Source organism: Cervus elaphus, chromosome 6, assembly GCF_910594005.1.
Source record: "Cervus elaphus chromosome 6, mCerEla1.1, whole genome shotgun sequence".
NCBI classification, from domain to species: domain Eukaryota; kingdom Metazoa; phylum Chordata; class Mammalia; order Artiodactyla; family Cervidae; genus Cervus; species Cervus elaphus.
The window spans coordinates 5,381,402-5,403,659 of record NC_057820.1 but is presented as its reverse complement, the minus strand read 5'-3'; the positions used below and the strand labels follow the sequence as shown (position 1 = coordinate 5,403,659).

The 22,258-nt window shown below is 43.6% G+C and overlaps 1 protein-coding gene and 1 long non-coding RNA gene across 11 annotated transcripts in view; one reads left to right on the top strand and one right to left on the bottom strand.

The window, feature by feature from the left end:
• The window catches only part of LDB2 (LIM domain binding 2), a 437,269-nt gene that overhangs the window by 410,260 nt on the left and 4,751 nt on the right, over positions 1-22,258 (bottom strand). The window lies entirely within an intron of this gene.
• On the top strand, positions 9,307-10,533 carry LOC122696312. Of its 2 annotated transcripts, none has more exons than XR_006341732.1 (3): positions 9,307-9,446; positions 9,680-9,743; positions 10,356-10,533. It is a non-coding gene; the product is annotated as an uncharacterized LOC122696312 (long non-coding RNA). The 2 variants fall into 2 exon arrangements; XR_006341733.1 differs by lacking the exon at positions 10,356-10,533 and adding an exon at positions 9,825-9,887.

Here is a 22,258-nt window from a genome sequence, read left to right as displayed (position 1 = left end):
TGCATCCAGTAAGGTGAGCTACGTTTCTGAACACTGAATTCAAAATTAGGCAAGCTCTGTGTCACTGGAAGGTCTGATGCTGAAGCTGAAGCTCCAATACTTTGGCCACTTGATGGGAAGAGCCAACTCACTGGGAAAGACTTGATGCTGGGAAAGACCAAGGGCAGGAGGAGAAAGGAGGTGACAGAGGATGAGACAGGTGGATGGCATCACCGACTCAATGCACATGCGTTTAAGCAAGCTCCGGGAGATGGTGATGGACAGGGAGCCCTGGTATGCTGCAGTCCGTGGGGTTGCAAAGAATCAGACAAGAGTTAGTGACTAAACAATAACAACAATGTACTGCAAAGTCTGCTCAGAGCTCAGCACCAATGGCTTTTTTTTAAACGGGTTATCTTGAAGTGCGCTGCCTCACCAACGTTCCTGATGGCTCAGAGACGACACAACATGGAAACCCATGGACAGCTGTGAGTCAAAGAACAAAATGCCAGACTCCAAATATGAACAGTCTTAGGAACACCTAACCAATGTATTTCATTTATATTCCTGCTTATGTACGCACGAGTGAGGTTGGATTAACAAGGCAAAGTCTGAAAGAGCTTTTTCAATAAGCATATAATAAAAATTCTACATGATAAGAAAAGGTGATATGAACTCCAAGACACAGGCAGATAGAATAGACCACGGGCGGCCTCAGGACATTTGTGTTTTCAGAATCAGGATAAGGAGAAGCAGAACGAAGCCAGGACTCATCTGATGGCCCCGAAAATGTGCCCACAAGATACCCAACAGGTATTCACTGGAAAGTGAGGCAGACCCATTTGAAAATACCCACTGGAAATGATAGGGGAAACACCAGAACACTGAAAGCAAAAATGTCTATTAACACTATGCAAGGAAAAGGGTTGTGCCTGAAGTCAGGGTTTCCGGGCTGGTGGCAAAATTCTGACTTTCTAGCCAGATAATCTCATTTTAACACCTTATGCTTTACAAAATTAATGGACTGATTTTAAAAGAAGTTTTTAGAAATTACCATGGTTACTTGATAAAAAGCAGATTCTGTGCCCTCCTCCAGATCTACCATATCAAAGAATTAGAAATCAAAGCTAAGAAATACTAAAGACTGTGCAAGTTTATGGAGGAAAATCTTATGATTCATTTTACTTTAAGTTATTTTTGAAAACTGACTGCATTTTAGAGTGAATCAGATGTTAAGTCAGTACCAATATCTCTTCGAATTTTATAAAAGGAAATTTTGTTCAATAAGTGTCTCCATCTAGAGCCAGCTCCTAATCTAGACTGAGACGGAGGAGGCCTGTGTTCTTGGTGGTGACTCAGAGCTCGCCACCATAAGGACCAGGGAGGCCTCAGAGAGGGGAGACATCCTGCCGTGTAAGCCCACAGCCCAGAACAGGCCATCTCCAGGGAACACAGTCAAAGGCAGAGTGTAGCTTTTGGAGTGATGCTTCCTCAAGAAAGCAGCTCACACTGTAGCCATGCCCCCATACACATAAAGAGCTCTTTGCTGTGTGCTGTCCCTAAGTCCTGTCCGACTCTTTGTGACCCCATGAATTGCAGCAGGCCAGGCTTCCCTGTCCTTCACTTTCTCCCTGAGCTAAACTCACGTCCAATGAGTTGGTGATGCTACGTAACCATCTCATTCTTTGCCACTCCCTTCTCCTCCTTCCATCTTTCCCAGCAACAGGGTCTTTTCCAATGAGTCAGCTCCTCACATCAGGTGGCCAAAATATTGGAGCTTCAGTTTCAGCCTCAGTCCTTCCAATGAACATTCAGGACTGATTTCTTTTAGGATGGACTGGTTTGAGCGCCTTGCTGTCCAAGGGACTCTCAAGAGTCTTCTCCAGCACCACAATTTTCAAAAGCATCAATTCTTTAGTGCTCAGCCTTCTTTAAGGTTCAGCTCTCACATCCATACATACAAGTCCCTGAAACACCTCACATCCTCCTCCTCTCGTTCCAGTTTGAGACACTGAGAACCCTTAGTGGTAGATAACGGTTGCATTATAGGAGGACTACACAGTTCAGTGAGGGAGGCCAGATGCACAGAAGTAGTGGGCGGGGGCTAAGATCCACATCTTTGCTGCAGTCCTGCCACCCTCCTAACAGGCCTTTCCACAACCAGTTCAAAGCCACAAAATCACCTTGCATGACTGTGCTTTAGAGTCACTCAACATTTGGGTAAACTGACTATGGAGACAGAAATTCTTAAGTATGCTTCCTGCAACCACTTCATAAACATTTAGTATTTGAGATCTATTTCTTTCTCTGAAACACCTACCGAGTTGATTGATAATTTATGCAAGGATGCTGTTCTGCTACATTTAAATCTAGGGTGCATACCTCTGCCCTGACACCACCTCTAATTTTCCATACCTCATTTTCCTTGAAGGAGTCAAAATTAGGTAGATACAAGAGAGCTACACTAGCTAAAGCCTGAAGTTGAAAAGATAAAGAGCTGCTAGGGTCACCTGAATGTAACCATATTGCACCTGCTCTGTATAGTATTTTTCTTTACTAATAGATGATTAAATGTAAATCCTAATGTACATTCTATTTTACATGCAATGTGGGTTAGTTACTGTTGCTATGGAAACCTTCACTTTTGCATTTACTGATTTTAATTCTGTGACATTTGCTGACTTTAGTACAATGTAAAGTTTATAAATATAACATACAGGTTTGCAAAGGGTTTTTTTGAAGTATTCAATTTGCATAGGTAATTCCATCACAAATCTCTAGCTACTTTAAGGGAAAAAGCATTAAACGGATGCCAACCAGCAGTAATCAGCAAACAACAGGCTATTTCCAGAAATAACTATTTGCATTGATCCTCGAAAATCTCCTTTCACTCACCAAATGCCCCATCCGTTGTATAAATCTTCTAACCACTGATTTTAATGATAATTTCCCAGTGTGGAATGAATAAAGTAATTCTGTTTATTGAAAACATTTTCAAATGTTACCTCATTTTACCTTTAACATCAACCCGAAGAGAGACAGGCCAGATGTAGTTTAAAGAAATGACCTTGCTTTAGGGGACAGTTCCAATTCAGGGCAAACAATTCTTTGACTTTCAACTGGACATTCAAGGGGTCGTTCCAACAAACATCCCATTTTCATTCTCATTCCTAGGCTTAACCATTTTTGCATCTTTGAAACCTAGTTATAGTTCCCGTATGTGGAATAAATGCATACTCTGTAAATGACCCTAAATTTTTTTTGATTCTTTGATTATTGCCACTTAACAGGTATAGAAACTGAGACCTATAATCATTATGCGAAAAAGTCAAAGTCATCTAGCAACTAATTTAAAAATTAAATACATACATAAGAACTGACGGAACATTCATGATGGATACTCAATACTTTTGAGGTATTCACATAGGCATGGGTCAAAATCCACCTCACTGCTATTGACTCATAGAGAAATAAATTATTTTGTGAGTTTACCCAGGGAAAGTCTGGATTCAGGCTGTGTTGTTGTTTAGTTGCTAAGTTGTGTCCAACTCTTTTGCGACTCCACGGACTGTAGCCCACCAGGCTCCTCTGCCCATGGGATTCTCCAGGCAAGAACACTGGAGTGGTTGCCATTTCCTTCTCCAGGGGATCTCCCTGACCCAGGGATTGAACCCATGTCTCCTGCCTGGCAGGCGGATTCTTTACCACTGAGCCACAGGGAAGCCCTATAGAAATATAAAAGAGAGTGCATACCGGAAGCATTATAAATGGTTTCATGAAAGCCTAACTAATATTTACTGAGCTTTCGTGTTGAGTCAAACACAGCTTAGCAAACTTAGGGCAGTCAAGTTTCTACAGTTGTACCTGGTGAAGGGAAGAGGGGATGAAAGAAAACCATAACACCGTAATTAAGGTTGATGGGGAAAAGGAAGACAGGCTGGCAAAATGGCAAATGGGCTTAAGAGAATCACAAGGGCTTTTCAAAGATAAGAGGCACTTGAGAGAAAACAGGGCCACTAATAACCAAGAAGAAACAGGGAAATAATGAGACTCAGAAATAGGGACGAAAAGAAACTCTTAATCAATCCTTCTTAAAAAAAAAAAAAAAAGAATGTTGAGCAAACTGATAAGTGATGAAGATGCTATGAAATTAGAAGCTCATCGAAAGTAGGCAAAGAGAAGGGGCTTGAGAAACACACACCTCAGGGGAGGCAGAGAAGGCTACGGAAGAATTCAACAAAATTGATGGACACGGCAGACGCTGTTAACTGCTATTTCCCATGGATTCTGGAAAGCAGAGATGGTGAACACCATTGAACCGCACAATCTGGGGCTGGAAGACACAGATGTGCGCTATTGGCAAGAATGAGTAGAGATAACATCTGGAAAGGGTTCCTCCTCTTATTCCTGGGACCTCAGAGTTAGGCTCAAGACCTCCCCTACCTAATGCCTTCCATCGGCAATGCATCGCCAACCATTGTCCCTCCACATTCATCTGACCCCTTTATGGGCTTCAAGGTGATCCAATTCGTTATTATTATTTACCCAAAAACCTGCAATAGCCTTCTCTAACTTGTCTTCTTGCACCTGCTATTAAATCCTCCCAAATCATTCTGCATTCAGCAACCTGAGTGATGTTTTCAAAATACCATTAAAATGACTGTATTCTGTGGGCATGGGGCCCAAGCAAGGAACACAGTGAGAATAGAATGGTGCCTCTTTTAAGGAGGCAATTCTCAGGCTTCCCTGGTGGTCCAGTAGTAAAGAATCTGCCTGCCAAGTCAGGGGGCCGGGGTTCAATCCCTGGTCCGGGAAGATCCCACGTGCTTTGGGACAACTAAACTGTGTGCCACAACTACTGAGGCCCACACACACACACTCCTGAGCTCCACAACAAGAGAGGCCACCCCGAGGGGCCCGAGTACCACGGTGAACAGGAGCCCCCGCTCGCCACAACTAGGGAAGGCCCACGAGTGCAGCCATGAGACCCAGTGCAGCCAAAAACAACAAATAAATAAATCTTTAAAAAACATAGGCAACTCTCGGTACACCTGCAGAGACTTCCCCAAGCAGAGCGCAGCCGACCACATCCCACCCGTGCCCCAGACCCACACCTCAGGCCTCTGTTCCCTGCAACTGGAATACCCTTTTTCTTCCTCAACACAGCCACATCCTAGAACCCCTTATGAGACCAGTTCAAATCCAACCTTTTCCACGATACGCGCTGAAACTTTCTACTGTATTCATTATATTCTAATAACAGTAGACCATTTTAGCACTACCTTTAAAATTCTAATTCTACAGTATGATTTCAATACCTTTAGACCATGAAGTTTTTGTACCTTGTTTTATATTACTGGATATGTTTCAGTGTCTCCTGGTTTATAGTCTATGGGAACTTGAATGGAATAGAACCTGCTGTTGTGTGAAAACCTGCTGTGTTAATCTTAACTCTGTTGAATTGGTTCACGGTGATTTTCAGTATATCCTTCTACTTTTTTGTATATTCCTCCTATGAATTTTTGTTTTTGATATTGAAACTCCAATTAAAAATCTTAATGTATCTACTTAAAAAAATAATTGTACTATATAGTGCAACTATATGTAACCTTGTTCTGTATTTTCCAAGTCTCCTGTAAGTGTGTTATCATACATTCATAATTTTAAAAATAAAAAAAGAAAGAAAAAAATAAAGTGATTACAAATTAAAAAAAAAATTCTTTATGTGTTCAGTTGATGTATCATGAGTATCCATCAGATTTTAGGTCCTATGTTAGACACGAGGTGACTAAATTTTTTTTAAGAAATAGTCTTATTTGTACATCTGGGCAATTTCCATACTGCAGAAAAGGCAACCTGCCAGGGAAATAGGAGGAGGGTCTGAAATTCCAAACACTTTGCCAAGCCCTTAGGGGCAAGTGTCTGCCAGAAAGACCAGAAAGTTTTCCTTTTGCACAAAAAAGGCTTACCCAGTGAGAAGACGTTTTAAATAATTCACGTAAGCATAACCTATAGGCCGCCAGGCCGAGAAGGACAGGCCTTGTGCTCGCTGTGTGGAGCTCAGTTATTAATAAAAAGTGAAAGTGTTAGTTGCTCAGTCATGTCCAACTCTTTGTGACCCCATGGATGCAGCCCATCGGGGTCCTCTGTCCATGAAATTCTCCAGGCAAGAATGCTGGAGTGGTAGCCTTTCCCTTCTCCAGGGGATCTTCCCGATCCAGGGATCAAACCCAGGTCTCCCACATCGCAGGCAGATTCTTTACCATCTGAACCACCAGGGAAGCCCCTAGTTTTTAACAGCCGTGTTTAAACTTCTGGGCCTGCTTCTTTTCTCATAGCCTTTATCCAGTCAAGAAAGGTCTCTAGCATCACTCCTGCACAGGGCCCTGAGTTTCATGCTGCTGATACAACGATAAGCCATGCATGGTTCCTGACCTCAAGAAGGCCAGGGTTATGTGAACTCATGGTAGATTCTCTTTGTACATACACTGGTTCTCACTGAAGAATCAGACAAAGTCATCACCAATGATAAGGTTTTAGTTGTGCCGCATCTTACGACCTGAAACTTGCTTGAACTTCCCTGGGCCTCAGTTTTCCTACTTGTAAAGTGGGGCACCATCTGCAGAGTTAGAATTGAGGGTGAAGATCAGCTCTGGACTTCGGTGCACCCAGGATCAAGCCGCAGTGTGACTCTTGCCTCTGTGAAACCCTGGGCTAATCACAAAGCCCCTCTCAGGCTCAGTTCCCTCATCTGGAAAATGGGGGTAATGACCCTACTGACTGCATTGCTATGCAGCTGAATTGAGGCAGTAAGGTTGAAGCACTCAGCTGGGAGGCTGACAGGCAGAGACGCTCAGTAAACACGCGTTGTGATCATCATTGTTCCCGATCTTGAGTTTTTGAGATACTGCTTTTCTCTCACCCAGCTCCCTGCCTTTAGTTTTATGAATTCCTAATCACTCAAGGCTTTCTGTGATCTGTTTTCTTCCTAAATGTCTCTTAATATTGTCTAGCTCATAGTGGGAGGAGGGGGATTTTTACTTAATTAAGATTCATTAAATGAGAAAAAATTATAAACATTAATACGGTGAACTCCTTGATAAGGATGAAATTTTCTACCCTACACACAATTTCTCATGGCCGAGGGCCCCCCAAAGGATTATTTTTGCACATCTTGACTTTTAAGTAGTCTCAGAGGAGTCCCCTTTTCTTTCTTCCTCACCCAAGGTCTAGGTTATAGCAGATTAAAGGACCTGGTTGCAGCCATCACAAGGGCATGAATGCTGCACGATTGATCTCCCTGTCTGGGGATGTTTAAGCAGCTTAGTTAGCATCACCAACTCAATGGACATGCTCAATGGACACCAACTCCAGGAGATGCTGAAGGACAGGGAAGACTGGCATGCTGCAGTCCATGGGGTCGCAAAGAGACGGACACGACTTAGCGACTAAACAACAACAAACCAGCTTAGCTCTTCTAAAGATCATCGGATACAGGGTGTCGTCTAAAAGTTAGCAGTGCCCTAGATTAAAACATAAATATTAAGACCTTAAGTGTTCTTATCACAAAAAGAAAATAATAATAAAGAGGAAACTTTTGGAGGTGGTAAATATGCTCATGGCAACCCTCTCCAGTATTCCTGCCTAGAGAATTCCATGGATAGACCATGGGGGTCACAAAGAGTTTACCACAACTCAGTGACTAACATAACAACAATAAAAGATATGCTTATGGAATAGATGATAGTGATGGTTTCACAAATCCACACTTACCTCCAAACAACAACAAAAAATATGAATACTGAGGTCACCATTGACACTGTAACGTGAGCAACTTGGAGTGTGAATGGCCGTGTGTGTCTCAGCACCTCAGTCCCTGCTAGGATAACTTCCTCCTCGCTGCTCTCAACAGCCCAGACTTGCCCGTCCTAAGTAGACATTCAGCTGACTGGCTTCCCCACTAGGCTGTGTGCATCCTGAGGGCAGGGCTTTCTGGTAGACCTCTGCCACCGAGCCCATAATAACTCAATAGGTGATTGAGGGATGAATGAGCTAATGCAGTCCCATCCTACACACTCAGGGTATCATGAACGCTCCTTTTTAAATGGTTTTAAAAGTGAAACTGCGTCCAACTCTTTGCCACTCCAGGGACTACACAGTCCATGGAATTCTCCAGGCCAGAATACTGGAGTGGGTAGCGTTCCCTTCTCCAGGGGATCTTCCCAACCTAGGGACAGAACCCAGGTCTCCCACATTGCAGACAGTTTCTTCACCGGCTGAGCCACTAGGGAAGCCCAAACAGTTTTAAAATCAAAGCAAAACTAAAAGTAACAGCAGAGTCCTTTCTTCTCTCGTTTTCCCCTGACCCTGTTAAAAAAAAAAATCACAGGAACTATAGAATTAGGACTGGAAACCATTCCCCAGCCTTCTCTCCCCAGCTCCCCCAATCTCCTATTGTACCAGGAGTATCTGGTGGCCCTTCAAGGAGGCCTTGGGAGGCCTGATGATATTATATATGGCTGGGCTCCCTGGAAACACAATGGAGCAAATTAAGGCGGAGTTTTCAGTGTCTGACTATAAATGTCTTGACATATTTTCCCTTCAGAAGAACGCCTGGAAATATAATAAACTATACTTTAATGTTTATTTGTTTCAAGCACAGTATTTTTTTCAACAGACAAATGTGAAGTTTTGAGTCCGGAAAAAAATAGGTTTAAATCACCCTCATAGCAAGCGATTTTTAAAATAGTACACACAAGTACTCATTTCAAAGCAGCTTAATGCACTTAGCCAACAGGCGTTAACAGTCTTTCGGAATAACCTAACACCTCAAGCTTTATTTTCCAGTCTTGATTCAGATGAATTTTAACCTTTCTTTAAAAAAAAAAAAAAAAAGACACCAAAAAACTAACAGGTGCTGAGAGCCCCAGTGAACTCGGTAATTCGGGGACATCCTGCATTTGCATTTTGAGGTTCTTTTATGATGACCAGAAAAAACAATCCCGGGACCGCAGGTTTTAAGACAATGGTGCCCAGGGGGTGAAGAGGGCAGAGTGGAGCTGGAGCTCCAGCAAATGTGTGCAGAAAAGCAAGAAAAGTCTTGCGGTGACTCTGCAAGCTCCCCGCAGTGAGGGAGGCGGGGAGCAGGGGGTGGGAGGTTCCGTGGGAAGCGTCAGCAACACGCGATTCAGCTCCCTTGTAGGTTTCACGAGGGAGCTTAAACACGGAAGCCAAGAGTCCACCTAATGGGAATCCGAGCAAGAACAGTGGGGAAAGGATGCCTTGAGATTCATATCTCCTGGAATCTAGGACTGTCAGGACAGGAAACAGGCTCCGGAAAGGGGAAGATTCATCTGAGGTCACAGGCTCAAGTTTAGGGAGGAAGACAATGTGAGAAGAGGCTAAAAAAAAAAAAAAATTCTGAAAACAAACAAATATCTTTGGCCCTCTGTGACATGAAGTGCCAGGTAGGGAAGGGCAGGGCCTCCACCCCTTCTCCCGAGACCACCTGGTCCTGGCCATGTCCCTCCTCCATCTCACCGAGGTTCCAAGATGTTCCTCTGATGCTGACCTCTGGCTCTGCCCATCCTCCTTCAAGGAAACTGAGGCTCAGAGACTCATATGACATGGCCTTGGAGGGTGGCGGGGTTGGGGCGTCGGGGGGAAGGATTTCAACCTTCTCCACCTTCTCTCTCCCCAGGCAGCCTCTTCACTGGACTCCCTGCCGCCTCCCTCTGGGGTCCTGGTGCCAAGCTGGCTGCCAGGTAAGGTGTGTGTGTGTGCGGGGGGTGGTGCCTTTCCCAGGGGCCACAGCTCATCACTTCCGATTTTCCAATTCTGTCAAGGCAGGAGGAAAAACCAGGGTTGGCGACCTTGGGGGCCCACCAGCTGCTGAAAGTTTAGTAGACCCACCACAGCCTCACTGCCGGACAATCAAGTGTCCCTGGGCAAGTTACATAACCTTGGCTTACGGTAATTTTGCATCTTAAAAAATGCCATGAGAATCTATCCTTTCCTTCAGACACACTAGGCTAAAAATAGCTCAGCCGGCCAGTAAGTGTATATCATCTCTCCCCATCCACTGATCCACGCCCCTCAGCGGACAAATACGCTCCCAGCCAGACCACCAGTCCACCCTGCACAAAGTAGCCAGAGCGGTCCTGCTGAAAGGCACAGCGCACAGTTTCACTGCCCAGGCCGAGAAGCACCTCTGACCAGTTCCCTTTGCCTGACGGTAGAAGCCAGGGTTGGTGGAGTCCTTCCTACATGGTAGTGATGTGATGCACCAGCTGGTCTAAAAGCTTAAAGCCCTCATCCCATGAGATTCCCTAAAACAAAACCTATCAGGGGAGGACTACTCTTGCGTCCTTTTCCAGATGAGGAAACCAAAGCACTGAGAAATTAAATGATCATGCCGGGGTCCTGCTCGTATCACCATGCTGAAGTCCAATAGACAGTCTCCAAAGGACAGAGACCAGTGGCCTCACTGGACAAAACAAAGCTCCACAGTCGGCCTTCACTTCCTGTCCAGATCCATTTCCTACCATAGCCCAACCGCACGCTACACTCACACGTACACCCTAGGACTTCCCAGGAGGCAAGAGTGGTAAAGAATCTGCCTACCAGAGACGCACATCTGATCCCTGGGTCAGGGAGATCCTCTGCAGAAGGAAATGGCAATCTGCTCCAGTATTCCTGTCCGTAAAATTCCATGGACAGAGGAGCCTGGCGTGCTGCAATCCACAGGGTCACAAAGAGTCAGACATGACTGAGCGACTGAACGCCGCACATATACCCTAGACCTTAAGCCCTGCCATGCTCAGATCCCCACCCTTCCTCAAATAGACCATCGCCTTTGGAGACTTGCTTTCTATGTCTGTGCCTTTCTTTCAGCCAAAAGCAGCCTTCTCACCACTATTCTCAAGTTGGCAAATTCCCATTTATCCCTCCCACGGTCCTCATGCCCCGCAAATCCTTACTGTGGCCTCACTCAGCCCTTTCAGGTCAGGCACGCTGCCCTCTTCACCTCCAGACCAGTAATACCACATTTGGAAGACTTCAGTACCCAGCAAACAAGTCAGCATCATCGTGGTGATAAATACCAAGAGACCACAGGCATGATGCCGTCACCATATAAGAGTTAGCTCACCCGAGTCTCATAAAAACCCAACAATGTAGATTCTATCACCATCCCGCCTTACCCATGAGCACAGAGGGGTGGATGAACTCATTCAAGGTCACACAGACAGCAAGGAGGGAAACAAGTTTGTTGGACTCCAGAAGTGAATCATTCAGTGTTCATGCTGTGGGGGGGGACACAGTCTCGTGGCAGGCCGTGACTGCTCTGTCCTAGAGAATATGCCTGTGAAGCTTATCAATAAAATGCAGGTATATTAGTTGCTCAGTCGTGTCCGATTCTTTGTGACCCTGTGGACTATAGCCCGCCAGGCTCCTCTGTCCATGGAATTCTCCAGGCATGAATTCTGGAGTGGGTAGGCATTTCCTTCTCCAGGGGATCGTCCCAAACCAGGGATCAAACCCAGGTCTCCTGCACTGCAGGCAGATTCTCTATCATCTGAGCCACCTGGGAAGCCCGTAAAATGCATACCACCCACATAAAAACAGTGATAACTCAGAACCTAGTTACAAAACGATGACCACTGTGAAATCTGCCTTTAAAAAATGACTGCTACTGGTCACCAAATCTGTCAATTGCCAAGATGGATAAAACACGAACAAGGTCATACCTGACCCCAAGGATCTCTTCGATCCAGTGAGGAAAATAAGGTAACATTACATACATCTCATAACATAGCCCACTTTATGAAATATCACTTTTCTCCTTGAACATTTGTCCTTCAAACGGTATCGTAAATTAACTGGCTGTATGCCAAACTGCTGGTTCTAGATCAGCACTAGCTCTTAACATGAATTCAACCTCCCTCTTCCCAGTAGGAATTTTGCAAAAATCTTTTGATTTACAGACATTGTACAAGGTTGTGCTGACTGCCTTTGGACTCAATACAAGAGAAAGAAAAATATGGGGAAAAGGATCTGCTCTCAAGCTAAGAGGGAAAAGCTTTCTTAAAAGGAGACAGGGAGCCCTGGGTGCAAGCTTTCTAACTAGTACTAAATCATAGTGGTAATCACCATAGTCATCATGGCTAACTTCCTTATATCAGAAGCCCTCCATCTTACTAGGGACAAGATTGATTATTAAGAATACTATTTCCTTGAGTTCAAGTCAAAGTGCAAAGAAGCCAGAAAATTTTTTAAATATGTCTTCATGTTCATTTTAAGAACAGAAACTTTTGTGTAAATAATTCAGACAACTCAAAATCATATTTTAAGATTTAAGAACACAGTGAAACACTCATAATTTTAATCAAAAGAGCTGAATTCAAAAAGGGGCTCGGTATGTCCCTAAGCATATAAAGACTGATGTATATATGTGTCTGCACTAGATTGATATGCTAAAATGTTAACAGCAATTTTTGCATGGTAGAACTAAAGACAATTTTTATCTACCTCTTTGTACATTGTTACACTTTACAGATCTTCCGTTCCTCACGCATCAAGTTCTTAAAATCAGAAAAAGTAGATCTATATCTTAAAACATATTCAACTTTGAATAAATTGGCGAGGAAGACAGTCTTTAATTTCAAAGCAAAAAAGCTTAGTCATGTGTCTATCAACATCCATAGCATCATGCTTTGGGACAAATTGGAAAACTGGAAAAGAAGAAAGGGATTTGAAAAGCAGAAGTGTTTATAGTGTCGAAGTGCAACTTAGTGGTCAGCCGGAGTGTTTGACACGGCCGCTTCCTGAGCGGTACCTGGGCAGCCGGTGTCAGGCTTTAGAAAACTGAGACCACTTCTGAATCCTCAGCACATCGTAGTTCAGGTAAGCACATCCTGTGTCTGGTTTCAGAAAATCCACAGTCTCCACAATCAGACATTCGGTCTAGATGATCACTTGGATCTAATTCCAGCCCTGAAATTCTGGGATTCAGCCAACTGAGAAGTCATAGTCTCCATCTACTGTTCTGTTTAAGAAGCTTTTAAAGGCGGTGATGTGCACCAACTGCTTAGTTTAATTTGAAGCAGAAGTGTCAGCCCACTGTAGGATAATCATGGCCAGTGTTATAAGGCATAGAGTTGTGTGTGTGTGTGTGTGTGTGTGTGTGTGTGTACTGCCAAATAGTTAGCCTTGTTTATTAGTTTAACTTTTGCTTATCTACACAGATTTTGAGTCTCAAGATCAAATGCTAATGAGTCCTAAGAAATGACCCAAATTTGGAAGTAAAGTTTAACAAGCACTACTCTCTTAGAAAAAATAACATATAGGGACTTCCCTAAAGAGAAGCTCAGTGGTTAAGCATCCACTTTTCTGTTGCAGGAGTTAGATCCCTGGTGTGGGAACAAAGATCCCGCATGCTGCGTGGTACAGCCAAAAATAAAACAAAAATAAAATAAAAATTTGCCCTTACCCCCAATAAATAAGGTCAATAGATAGCCAATAGAAATTGGAATAAAAAATTGAAGATCTATTTATAAAAAATGTAAAACAAATATAAATTCAAATTACATTTTATTTCATATATATAAAATTAAAATTCAAAACAATATAAGTTTGAGCTGGGCTTCCCTGGTGGGCTCAGATGGTTAAGAATTTGCCTGCAATGCAGGGAGGACCCGGGTTTGATCCCTGGGTCAGGAAGATCCCTTGGAGAAGGGAATGGCTACCGACTCCAGGATTCTTGCCTGGAGATTCCCATAGACAGAGGAGCTTGGCGGGCTACAGTTCATAGGGTGGCAAAGGGTTGGACACAACTGAGCCAGTTCCACTCACTAATGTTCGAGCTATGCAAGCTATTTCTCTTGAAAGTTGATTACAAATGATTATTCTTGTGTAATTCCACATAAAAATCACAGGCAACCTAGCCAGTGAAATGAAGTGTAGGAAGGTATGCGTATGTTAAGGAATTCAGTAGGGAAAGTCAGGGAGATTGGACACTGAAATTGATGAGACAAATCGGCACATGACAACGTGTGGTCACGCACACAAGGAAAGCGGAGGTGGGCAGCTTTATTTCCCATCACCATGACCTCTCTGGCCAGAAAGATACCAGACGTGGTATCTTTTAGATACTGTTTACAGCATCGCCATTTCCACCCGTGTACATCGCCCCGTGCTAAGGAGGAAGTCGTACGGTGTCCCAGGGATCAGCTGGCCATGTTGTTACCGTCCAGACACACAGGTGGGGCTGTAGGCTTCACCCGGGGCCTGACACAGCTCCCTCGCAGAAGTCTGGGCCAGGCTGCATTTGGAGAAAGTGAGCCTCATTAGACAACACCAGTCAAGGCCAGCAGGTGAGTGCTGTCCAGCCCACCCTGAGGGCCCTGCTGAGATGGCCCTGCAGGGGCCTGCTGAAGGGGAATACTCCAGTGTCCTGTTGTCCCCCCTGAGTTCTTAGCTAGAGCAAACCCTGAACACAGACGGTCTCCCAACAGAATGGAGTGCATGGGTGTCCCAGGCACGGGTCATTTCTTAATCTTGACACTTGGTATGTGGAACCCGGGTCTCCTGCACTGCAGCAGACGCTTTACCCTCTGAGCCACCAGGGAAGCCCTTGGCATGTCTAAGAGATACTTATAACTCAGACGTTGAGGGAAACCGTGGCCACCAGAAACTGTGATAATTCTCACTAGTAAATGATGGTAGAGCGTGCTGACGGTACTATTACGTGTTACAAGGACCCCAAGCCCACAAATCCTACAACATGTCACTGCAAGTTTCATTTATCAAATTGAAATATGCTTATGTAAGCCACGTAAGACATATTTTTAAAGATATCTTTATGGTCACCAGAGGGGACAGGGGAGGGGAAGGAGTATGGGATTAACAGACACACACCATTATACATAAAACAGATTAACAACAAAGATTTACCATATATCACAGTGAACAAGAGCAGTATTCTGGCCTGGAGAATTCCATGGACTGTATAGACCATGGGTTCGCAAAGAGTTGGACACACACGACTGAGCGACTTTCACTTTCACTTCACTTTCACAGTGAACTATTTTCAATATCTTGCTCTAACTTGAAAAGGATATGAAAAAGGATAGATAGATAAATGGATGATAGGTATAGATGCTTCCCAGGTGGCTCAGTGGTAAACAACCTGCCCGCCAACACAGGAGACATGGGTTCAGTCCCTAAGTTGGGAAGGTCTCCTGGAGAAGGAAATGACAAGTCACTCCAGTATTCTTGCCTGGGAAATCCCATGGACAGAGGAGTCTTGGGGTGGGGGGCAGTGGAGGGGTTAGAGTCCATGGGGTAACAAAAGAGTCAGACATGATTTAGTGACTGAGCCTGAGCACGAATAGATATAGATATACAGATATAACTGAATCACTTTGTGTATACCTGAGACTAACACAGTCTGTAAATCAAATATACATTAATAAAATAAAAGTAAGTAGAAATACCATGAGGAAATCAAAGTTTGGCATGACTTATATGACTTTATTTGCAAATGGCAGAGAGAGTCAGGGCACCGTCACCAGCATCCCCATCCTCCTTCCCACCGTCATCCTCACAGTTCCCACTTATTGAGCACTTACTGTATACCAGGCATTTTTACACACGTTAGCCATTCACCTGCCAACTTCAAACTCAGGCTAAGAAAACAAGAGTTCAGGACAGTTAAATGACCTCCCTAAGACCACAGAGCAAACAAGAGGGAGAGCCAGGGTTTGGCTCAAAATCTCATTATAAGCTACTCTTCAGTTCAGATCTTTACATTCCACGCATGCTACTCTTTTCACACCAAAAGGGGGGGAAAAAAAACCACTAACAAAAAAGTTGTGTATGTTTCCTAACCAGAAGTTTCGTACATACACAAACACAGTCTGATTGGGGTCAGTGTATCTCTATCTTGTCTCTGCCTCTCTCTTTGACTCTGTCTCATATACATGCCCACGTTGCACGCAAACACACCCAACACATCACACAAGTCCTAGCTAGACTGAGTGGTAAAGAATCTGCCTGCCAAGCAGGAAACACAAGTGACACAGGTTCAATCCCTGGGTCAGCTTCCTAGAGGAGGAAATGGCAACCCACTCCAGGATTCTTGCCTAGAAAATCCCATGGACAGAGGAGCCTGGCGGGCTACAGTCCATGGGGTCAGAAAGAGTCGGACACGACTGAACACACACAAAACATAGACTAATATGTTCCCGTTTTTCCGTTATTCTAAACATTTGAAATAAGCTAATTCAGGGCCCTGAAAGCACTTTCTCAAGACACAAAGTGCTCCAGGAAATGCAAGGCATTATCACAATTCACATCACAATTCATGGCTGTGAGCCCTCCGGTAGATCCAAGGAGAGGAAATGGTAGAAACAGCAAATGAGAAAAGTATAAATGTTTTTCATCAGAAGTCCGGAGATTCCCAACAGATTCACACCACCCAGAGGGCAAAGTTCTCAGCTCAGCACTGCCTGCCTTCACAGAAGAAATTCTTTTCAGGCTCCTTTTTTTTTTCCAGCTGCTCTAGCAGAACATTCTGTGAATTCTCACCCAGCTATTAGGTTCATAGATTCTTTTCCAACTGGAGCTACAGATGATCGTTGGGAAGATTCAAGGTAAGAATCTAACGTCAGTGTAGAAAGTCCTTGTTGTCATTGTCCAGTCCCTCAGTCGTGTCCGACTCTTTGTGACCCCATGGACTGCAGCCCGCCAGGCTTCCCTGTCCTTCACCATCTCCCAGAGCTTGCTCAAATTCACATCCATTGAGTCGGTGATGCCATCCAACCATCTCGTCCTCTTTTGTCCCCTTTTCCTCCTGCCTTCAATCTTTCCCAGCATCAGGGTCTTTTCCAAAGATTTGGCTCTTTGCATCAGGTGACCAAAGTATTGGAGCTTCAGCATCAGTCCTTCCAATGAATATTCAGGGTTGACTTCCTTTTGGATTGACTGGTTTGATCTCTTTGCTATCCAAGGGATTCTCAAGAGTCTTCTCCAGCACCACAGTTCAAAAGCACAACATCATTTCCTTTATTCAACAGATAAATTTTGCATATCAACTATGTGTAATGAGGCATTGGGCAGACAATTATAAAACGGATGGCTGAGCCGTTTGTCCTCACATGGTATACATTCTATTGAGGATAAGCAGACACTTAAATAAACTACAAGCAAGATAATACCAGCTTGCTATAATTCTTTCATAAAAAGTGATCAGGGTATGTGATACAAAGTGAGTGAGGTTGTGTGTGTGGCAAGGGGTAATTTTAACTGAGGTGATTAAGGCAGTCTCTCTGTGACAGGAGTTGATCAGAAAAGGCCCTACTAAGTGCTAGGAATCTCATCCTTCATGGTCATTACTTTCTTTGGGACACTGAATCAATTACCTGCAAACCAGGCCAACACCATGACAAATTCCAATTCATTTAGATTTCCCAATACTCAAGCATTCAAAAAACTAGATCATGGCATCTGGTCCCATCACTTCATGGCAAATAGATGGGAAAAAATGGAAGCAATGACAGACTTTATTTTCTTGGGCTCCAAAATCACTGCAGATGGTAGACTACAGCCATGAAATTAAAAGATGCTTGCTCCTTAGGGAAAAAGCTATGGCAAACCTAGACAGCATATTAAAAAGCAAAGACATCACTTTGCTTAGAAAGGTCCATATTGTCAAAGCTATGGTTTTTCCAGTAGTCTTGTATGGATGTGAGAGTTGGACCATAAAGAAGGCTGAGTGCCAAGAATTGATGCTTTCGAACTGTGGTGAAGAAAGAACTCACAAGAGAAGACTCTTGCAAGTCCCTTGGACAGCAAGGAGATCAAAGCAGTCAATCCTGAAAGAAATCAACCCTGAATAGTCGTTGAAAGGACTGATACTGAGGCTGAAGCTCCAGTACTTTGGCCACCTGATGCGAAGAGTCGACTCATTGGAAAAGACCCTGATGCTGGGAAAGATTGAAGGCAGGAGGAAAAGGGGCAGCAGAGGAAGAGATGGTTGGATGGCATCACCGACTCGATGGACATGAGTTTGGGTAAACTCCGGGAGTGGGTGATGGACAGGGAGGCCTGGCATGCTGCAGTCCATGAGGTCTCAAAGAGTCAGACACGACTGAGTGACTCAACAACAACAATACTTATAAGTGTTATCAAGAAGGAATCTGTATATGCATTCTCCTGCTATGTGCAAGGGTGTTGAGGTACAGGCAAGCTTAGCATGTTAATGGATCCAAATAAGTCTCTTTTGGCTGGAATTTGCTGAACATCCACCAGGAAGCAGCAGATCAACAGAGTCTTCAAGCAAAAGCATGGATTTTAAAGCTTATTCTAGTGGGAGGGGAGCTGGAGAGTGATGGGCCCTGATTTCTGCTTCAAAAATATCACCCTGGCTGCTTACGGGAAAACAGATCATGTATTAGGAAGAGGAAGCAGAGAGGATAGTTAGGAGATCATTCAAATTCAAAAGAGAGCATAGGGACCTGTGGTGTCCCCAGAACAGGGGTGGTTCCCCTTCTTCAGAGGGATCTACAACAGAGGATGAGATGGTTGGATAGCATCATTGATCCAATGGACATGAGTTTGAACAGACTCTGAGAGATAGTGAAGGACAGGGAAGCCTGCTGTGATGCAATCCGTGGGGTGGCAGAGTTGGACACAACTGAGTGACTGGACAACAACCACATCTTTAATGCTCAGCATTGTTTTTAATTGGGAGGCTGAAACTTCAAACTAGATTGGTTCATAGTGGTGCTGGAGAAGACTTTTGAGAGTCCCTTGGACTGCAAGGAGACCAAACCAGTCAATCCTAAAGGAAATGAACCAGAATATTCATTGGAAAGACTGATGCTGACGCTGAAGCTCCAATACCATGACCACCTCCCGTGAAGAGCTGACTCATTGGAAGAGACCCTGATGCTGGGAAAGATTGAAGGCGGGAGGAGAAGGGGGCGACAGAGGATGAGATGGTTGGATGGCATCACCGATTCGATGGACATGAGTTTGAGCAAGCTCCAGGTGATAGTGAAGGATGGGGAAGCCTGGCATGCTGCAGTCCATGGGGTCACAAAGAGTCAGACACGACTCAGTGACTAAACAACAAGAACAAAAAAAGTATCAGTGAAGTGAGGGTGAGGGGTGGCTGTCAGGGTTCCATGGGGCAGTAGGAAGCCTTCACCAGCAGGCTTTGGGGAGTCAGAAGTTCCAGCTCCTGGAGACGTGCATGCATGGACTTGGTCTTCACCTCTCTGAGCCTCAGCTTCCTTATTTGTTAAAGGAACACACGCATCTGGGGCTGGGGAGTGCATCACAGGAAGAGATCCATCTTATCGCTAGTCATGGGCAGGCATTTACTGTAAAGACAGTAGCCTCACAGGGAGCTAAAGGAGGCTGCAGGCTTAGGAAAGAAACCTTGTGTCCCACGAGGAAACCCGATGTGGACAGACTGTCTCTTGGCATCAAACTAGGACAATGAGAAACCAATAGAAGTTGGAAGGGCTCTTCCCTCTTTGCCTTCCTTTTCCCTATGATTTTTAATTGGTTACCTGCAAAGGAAGCCAACATCAAGCCAGATTCTAATTTACTCTCCTAATCTTGTATCCCACCAAAGTTGGGATAGTCTTTCTACTCATCCCACTGATGTTTAAAATAATTAAACCACCGTCTCCCACAGAGCAGGCCTGAGACAAGTCAAGCACTGAATGGAAACCTAAATATTTTAAGTTGAAAAAAAATTAAACTCTTAGATAACTATACATAGTATTCCACAACAATTCCAGTGACTCTTCAGATAAGATCGCTTCAATGAAAACTGAAACTATCCATTCTTCAGTAGATAGATGTGATTGCAGTCTCTTTTTTGATAACCAGGATATATGCGCCAGCTCTGATTCCATCCTTTGGAATTTCACATGGGCTCTTTTGAAATGAGTCAGACATTTGAGAGGCAAATAGTCCAACCAGTTTAGGTAGATGGGGTCAACTTTCCAGCCACTGCCAAAGTCAACCTATCCAAGGAAAAAATGTAGGTATTCGACTAACACATTTCCACAGGCAAAATTAGAATCCTCACTAGCATTTCTTGTCTCAGAGAAGTGCTGCGGTTAAGAGGATAACTTCTAAAACTAAACTACCATCTGTGTGACCTTAGACAATTTATGTAACCCTTAGTTTCCTCATCAGTAAGGCTGCCGAGATTAGGAGTACCAATTTCAGGTGGTAATTATGAGGGTGACGTGAGTTGACCTACAGAAAATACTAACACCTTGGCCCTCAGATAGGGAACCCTCCATAGATATTAGTTACTATCATCATGACCACTTTTCAGAAAGGTGTGCATCTTTCAATATTCAAAGGCACAGTATATTAACCCAAGAGTTCAGTTCAGTCGCTCAGTCATGTCTGACTCTTTGTGACCCCATGGACTGCAGCATGCCAGGCCTCCCTGTCCATCACCAACTCCTGGAGCTTGCTCAAACTCATGTCCATCGCGTCAGTGAGGCCATCCAACCATCTCACAGGGGGCTTCATTGTAACAGCTGGTTTTGTATTCTGTCCTTGGTTACCAAATGGTTAGCTTCTAAACACAGAAAATGTCCTAACAGTCTGCATTTCCAGACATTGATACTGTCATTGTCTGAAGTAGGAAAATTCTTGAAGGAATGGCTGAAGTTTGTCTCAAGCATTAATAGTTGCCTGTGTTCAGAGGCACGCAGCCAGAATTTAAATGTAAAAAGAAAACTGAAGCTCAGATTGATAAGAAAAAAGGAAAGAAAAAGAAAGAAAGGAAGAGAGGGAGGGAGGGAGGAAGGAAAGAGAAGAAAGAAAGAGGAAGGAAGAAGAAAAAGGAAAGAGGAAAATAGCCTGCTTAGGAAATCATGAAGGTATATGTAATACCTACCTTAGCTGAAAATGTTTTTAAAGCCCCGTTTTCTGCTACCTTCAAAAAGAGATTGTTTTTCCAGATCAATTATATCCTGAGACCCACCAACTGAATCCAAATAAGTAAGTTTATGAATCTTGTTCTTGAGAATATCTGGCATTGTTTGTTTTATGTTTTGTTTGCTTGCTCGGAAAGGGGGTGTTCTGTGTTCCACATGAAAATGAGTTAATGCGGACAAATGTAATAAAAGGAGATTTATAGCCCTATCTCCATACAATTTAAATTAATTTCTTTCTGAAACCCAAACAAAAAGCTAAATGCTTAAAGAATGCATACTGCTTAAATCCTATATCATAATTTACACACCAAAAGGGGAGAGATTTAAGTATGCATTGATTTTAGGCTGATAAGAATCTGTGTTGAATGCGTGTTGAGAGATTTTTTTTTTCCTTCTTGGCCTCCTACGAATAGTTAGTTTGCAGCAATTTTTAATTAAAAACAGTTCCCATAGTAAGAAAATGGAAAAAAAAAAAAAAAAGACTTCAGGAAAATAAAATCGGTACAAGAGTCCTGCAATTTGTTTTCTGAGGCCATGTAGAGATCTTGAAAAATAAGAGAGGTTGGAAGTTCTCATTTTTTAAAAAAAACTTCACTTTTGGTTTCATTTAACATTTTCAAAATAGCTTTCCTTACCACTACTAACCCACCCCCCGCCCCCCACTCCTCCCCACCCCGCTTCGAAAAACTTGGAAAGTTCTGTGCTTAACACTGAAAATCATTCATATGCCTCAGAGTAACAGCACCATTTTTCTTTCTAAATTTCTAAGGAAAAAAAAAGAAAAAAATCCAAGTTTATCACAAAGCAGTTTTCTTTTTTTTTTTTTTCCCACCTATCCAAAATACCTAATCTCATTTTAACTAGGCTCCATCTGAACATCAATGATACTCAGCTAGCCCATGAATAAACATGATGTTACAAGGGAAAGCCTGTGACTAAAGTATATAAAAATGTAGCTGAAAGAAAAGACTGAAAGAAAAGACCACCCCCTTCCACCCCCTCCCCGGGGAGCTGGAGAGTTGAACTGAGGCGGGGCTAAAGCAGCAGATTTAAATTGCAAGGTCTTCAAATATTTTCGACGTTCGTATTAAATCCTGTAAAACTAAAAACCGTAATTCTAAGAAAACCCCTGTGTGCACGGTAGCTTCCCATTGTAATCACAGTCTTCTCTTTGGGAGTGGAATGTGTAATACTGATACAAGGGGAAAAGCCCTCAAAACAAAAGAAACACATCACGGGACCCACACTTTCCTGATGTTTGTGATATTTTATCAAAATCAGCAGACTGCCAACATGAAAAAAAACTA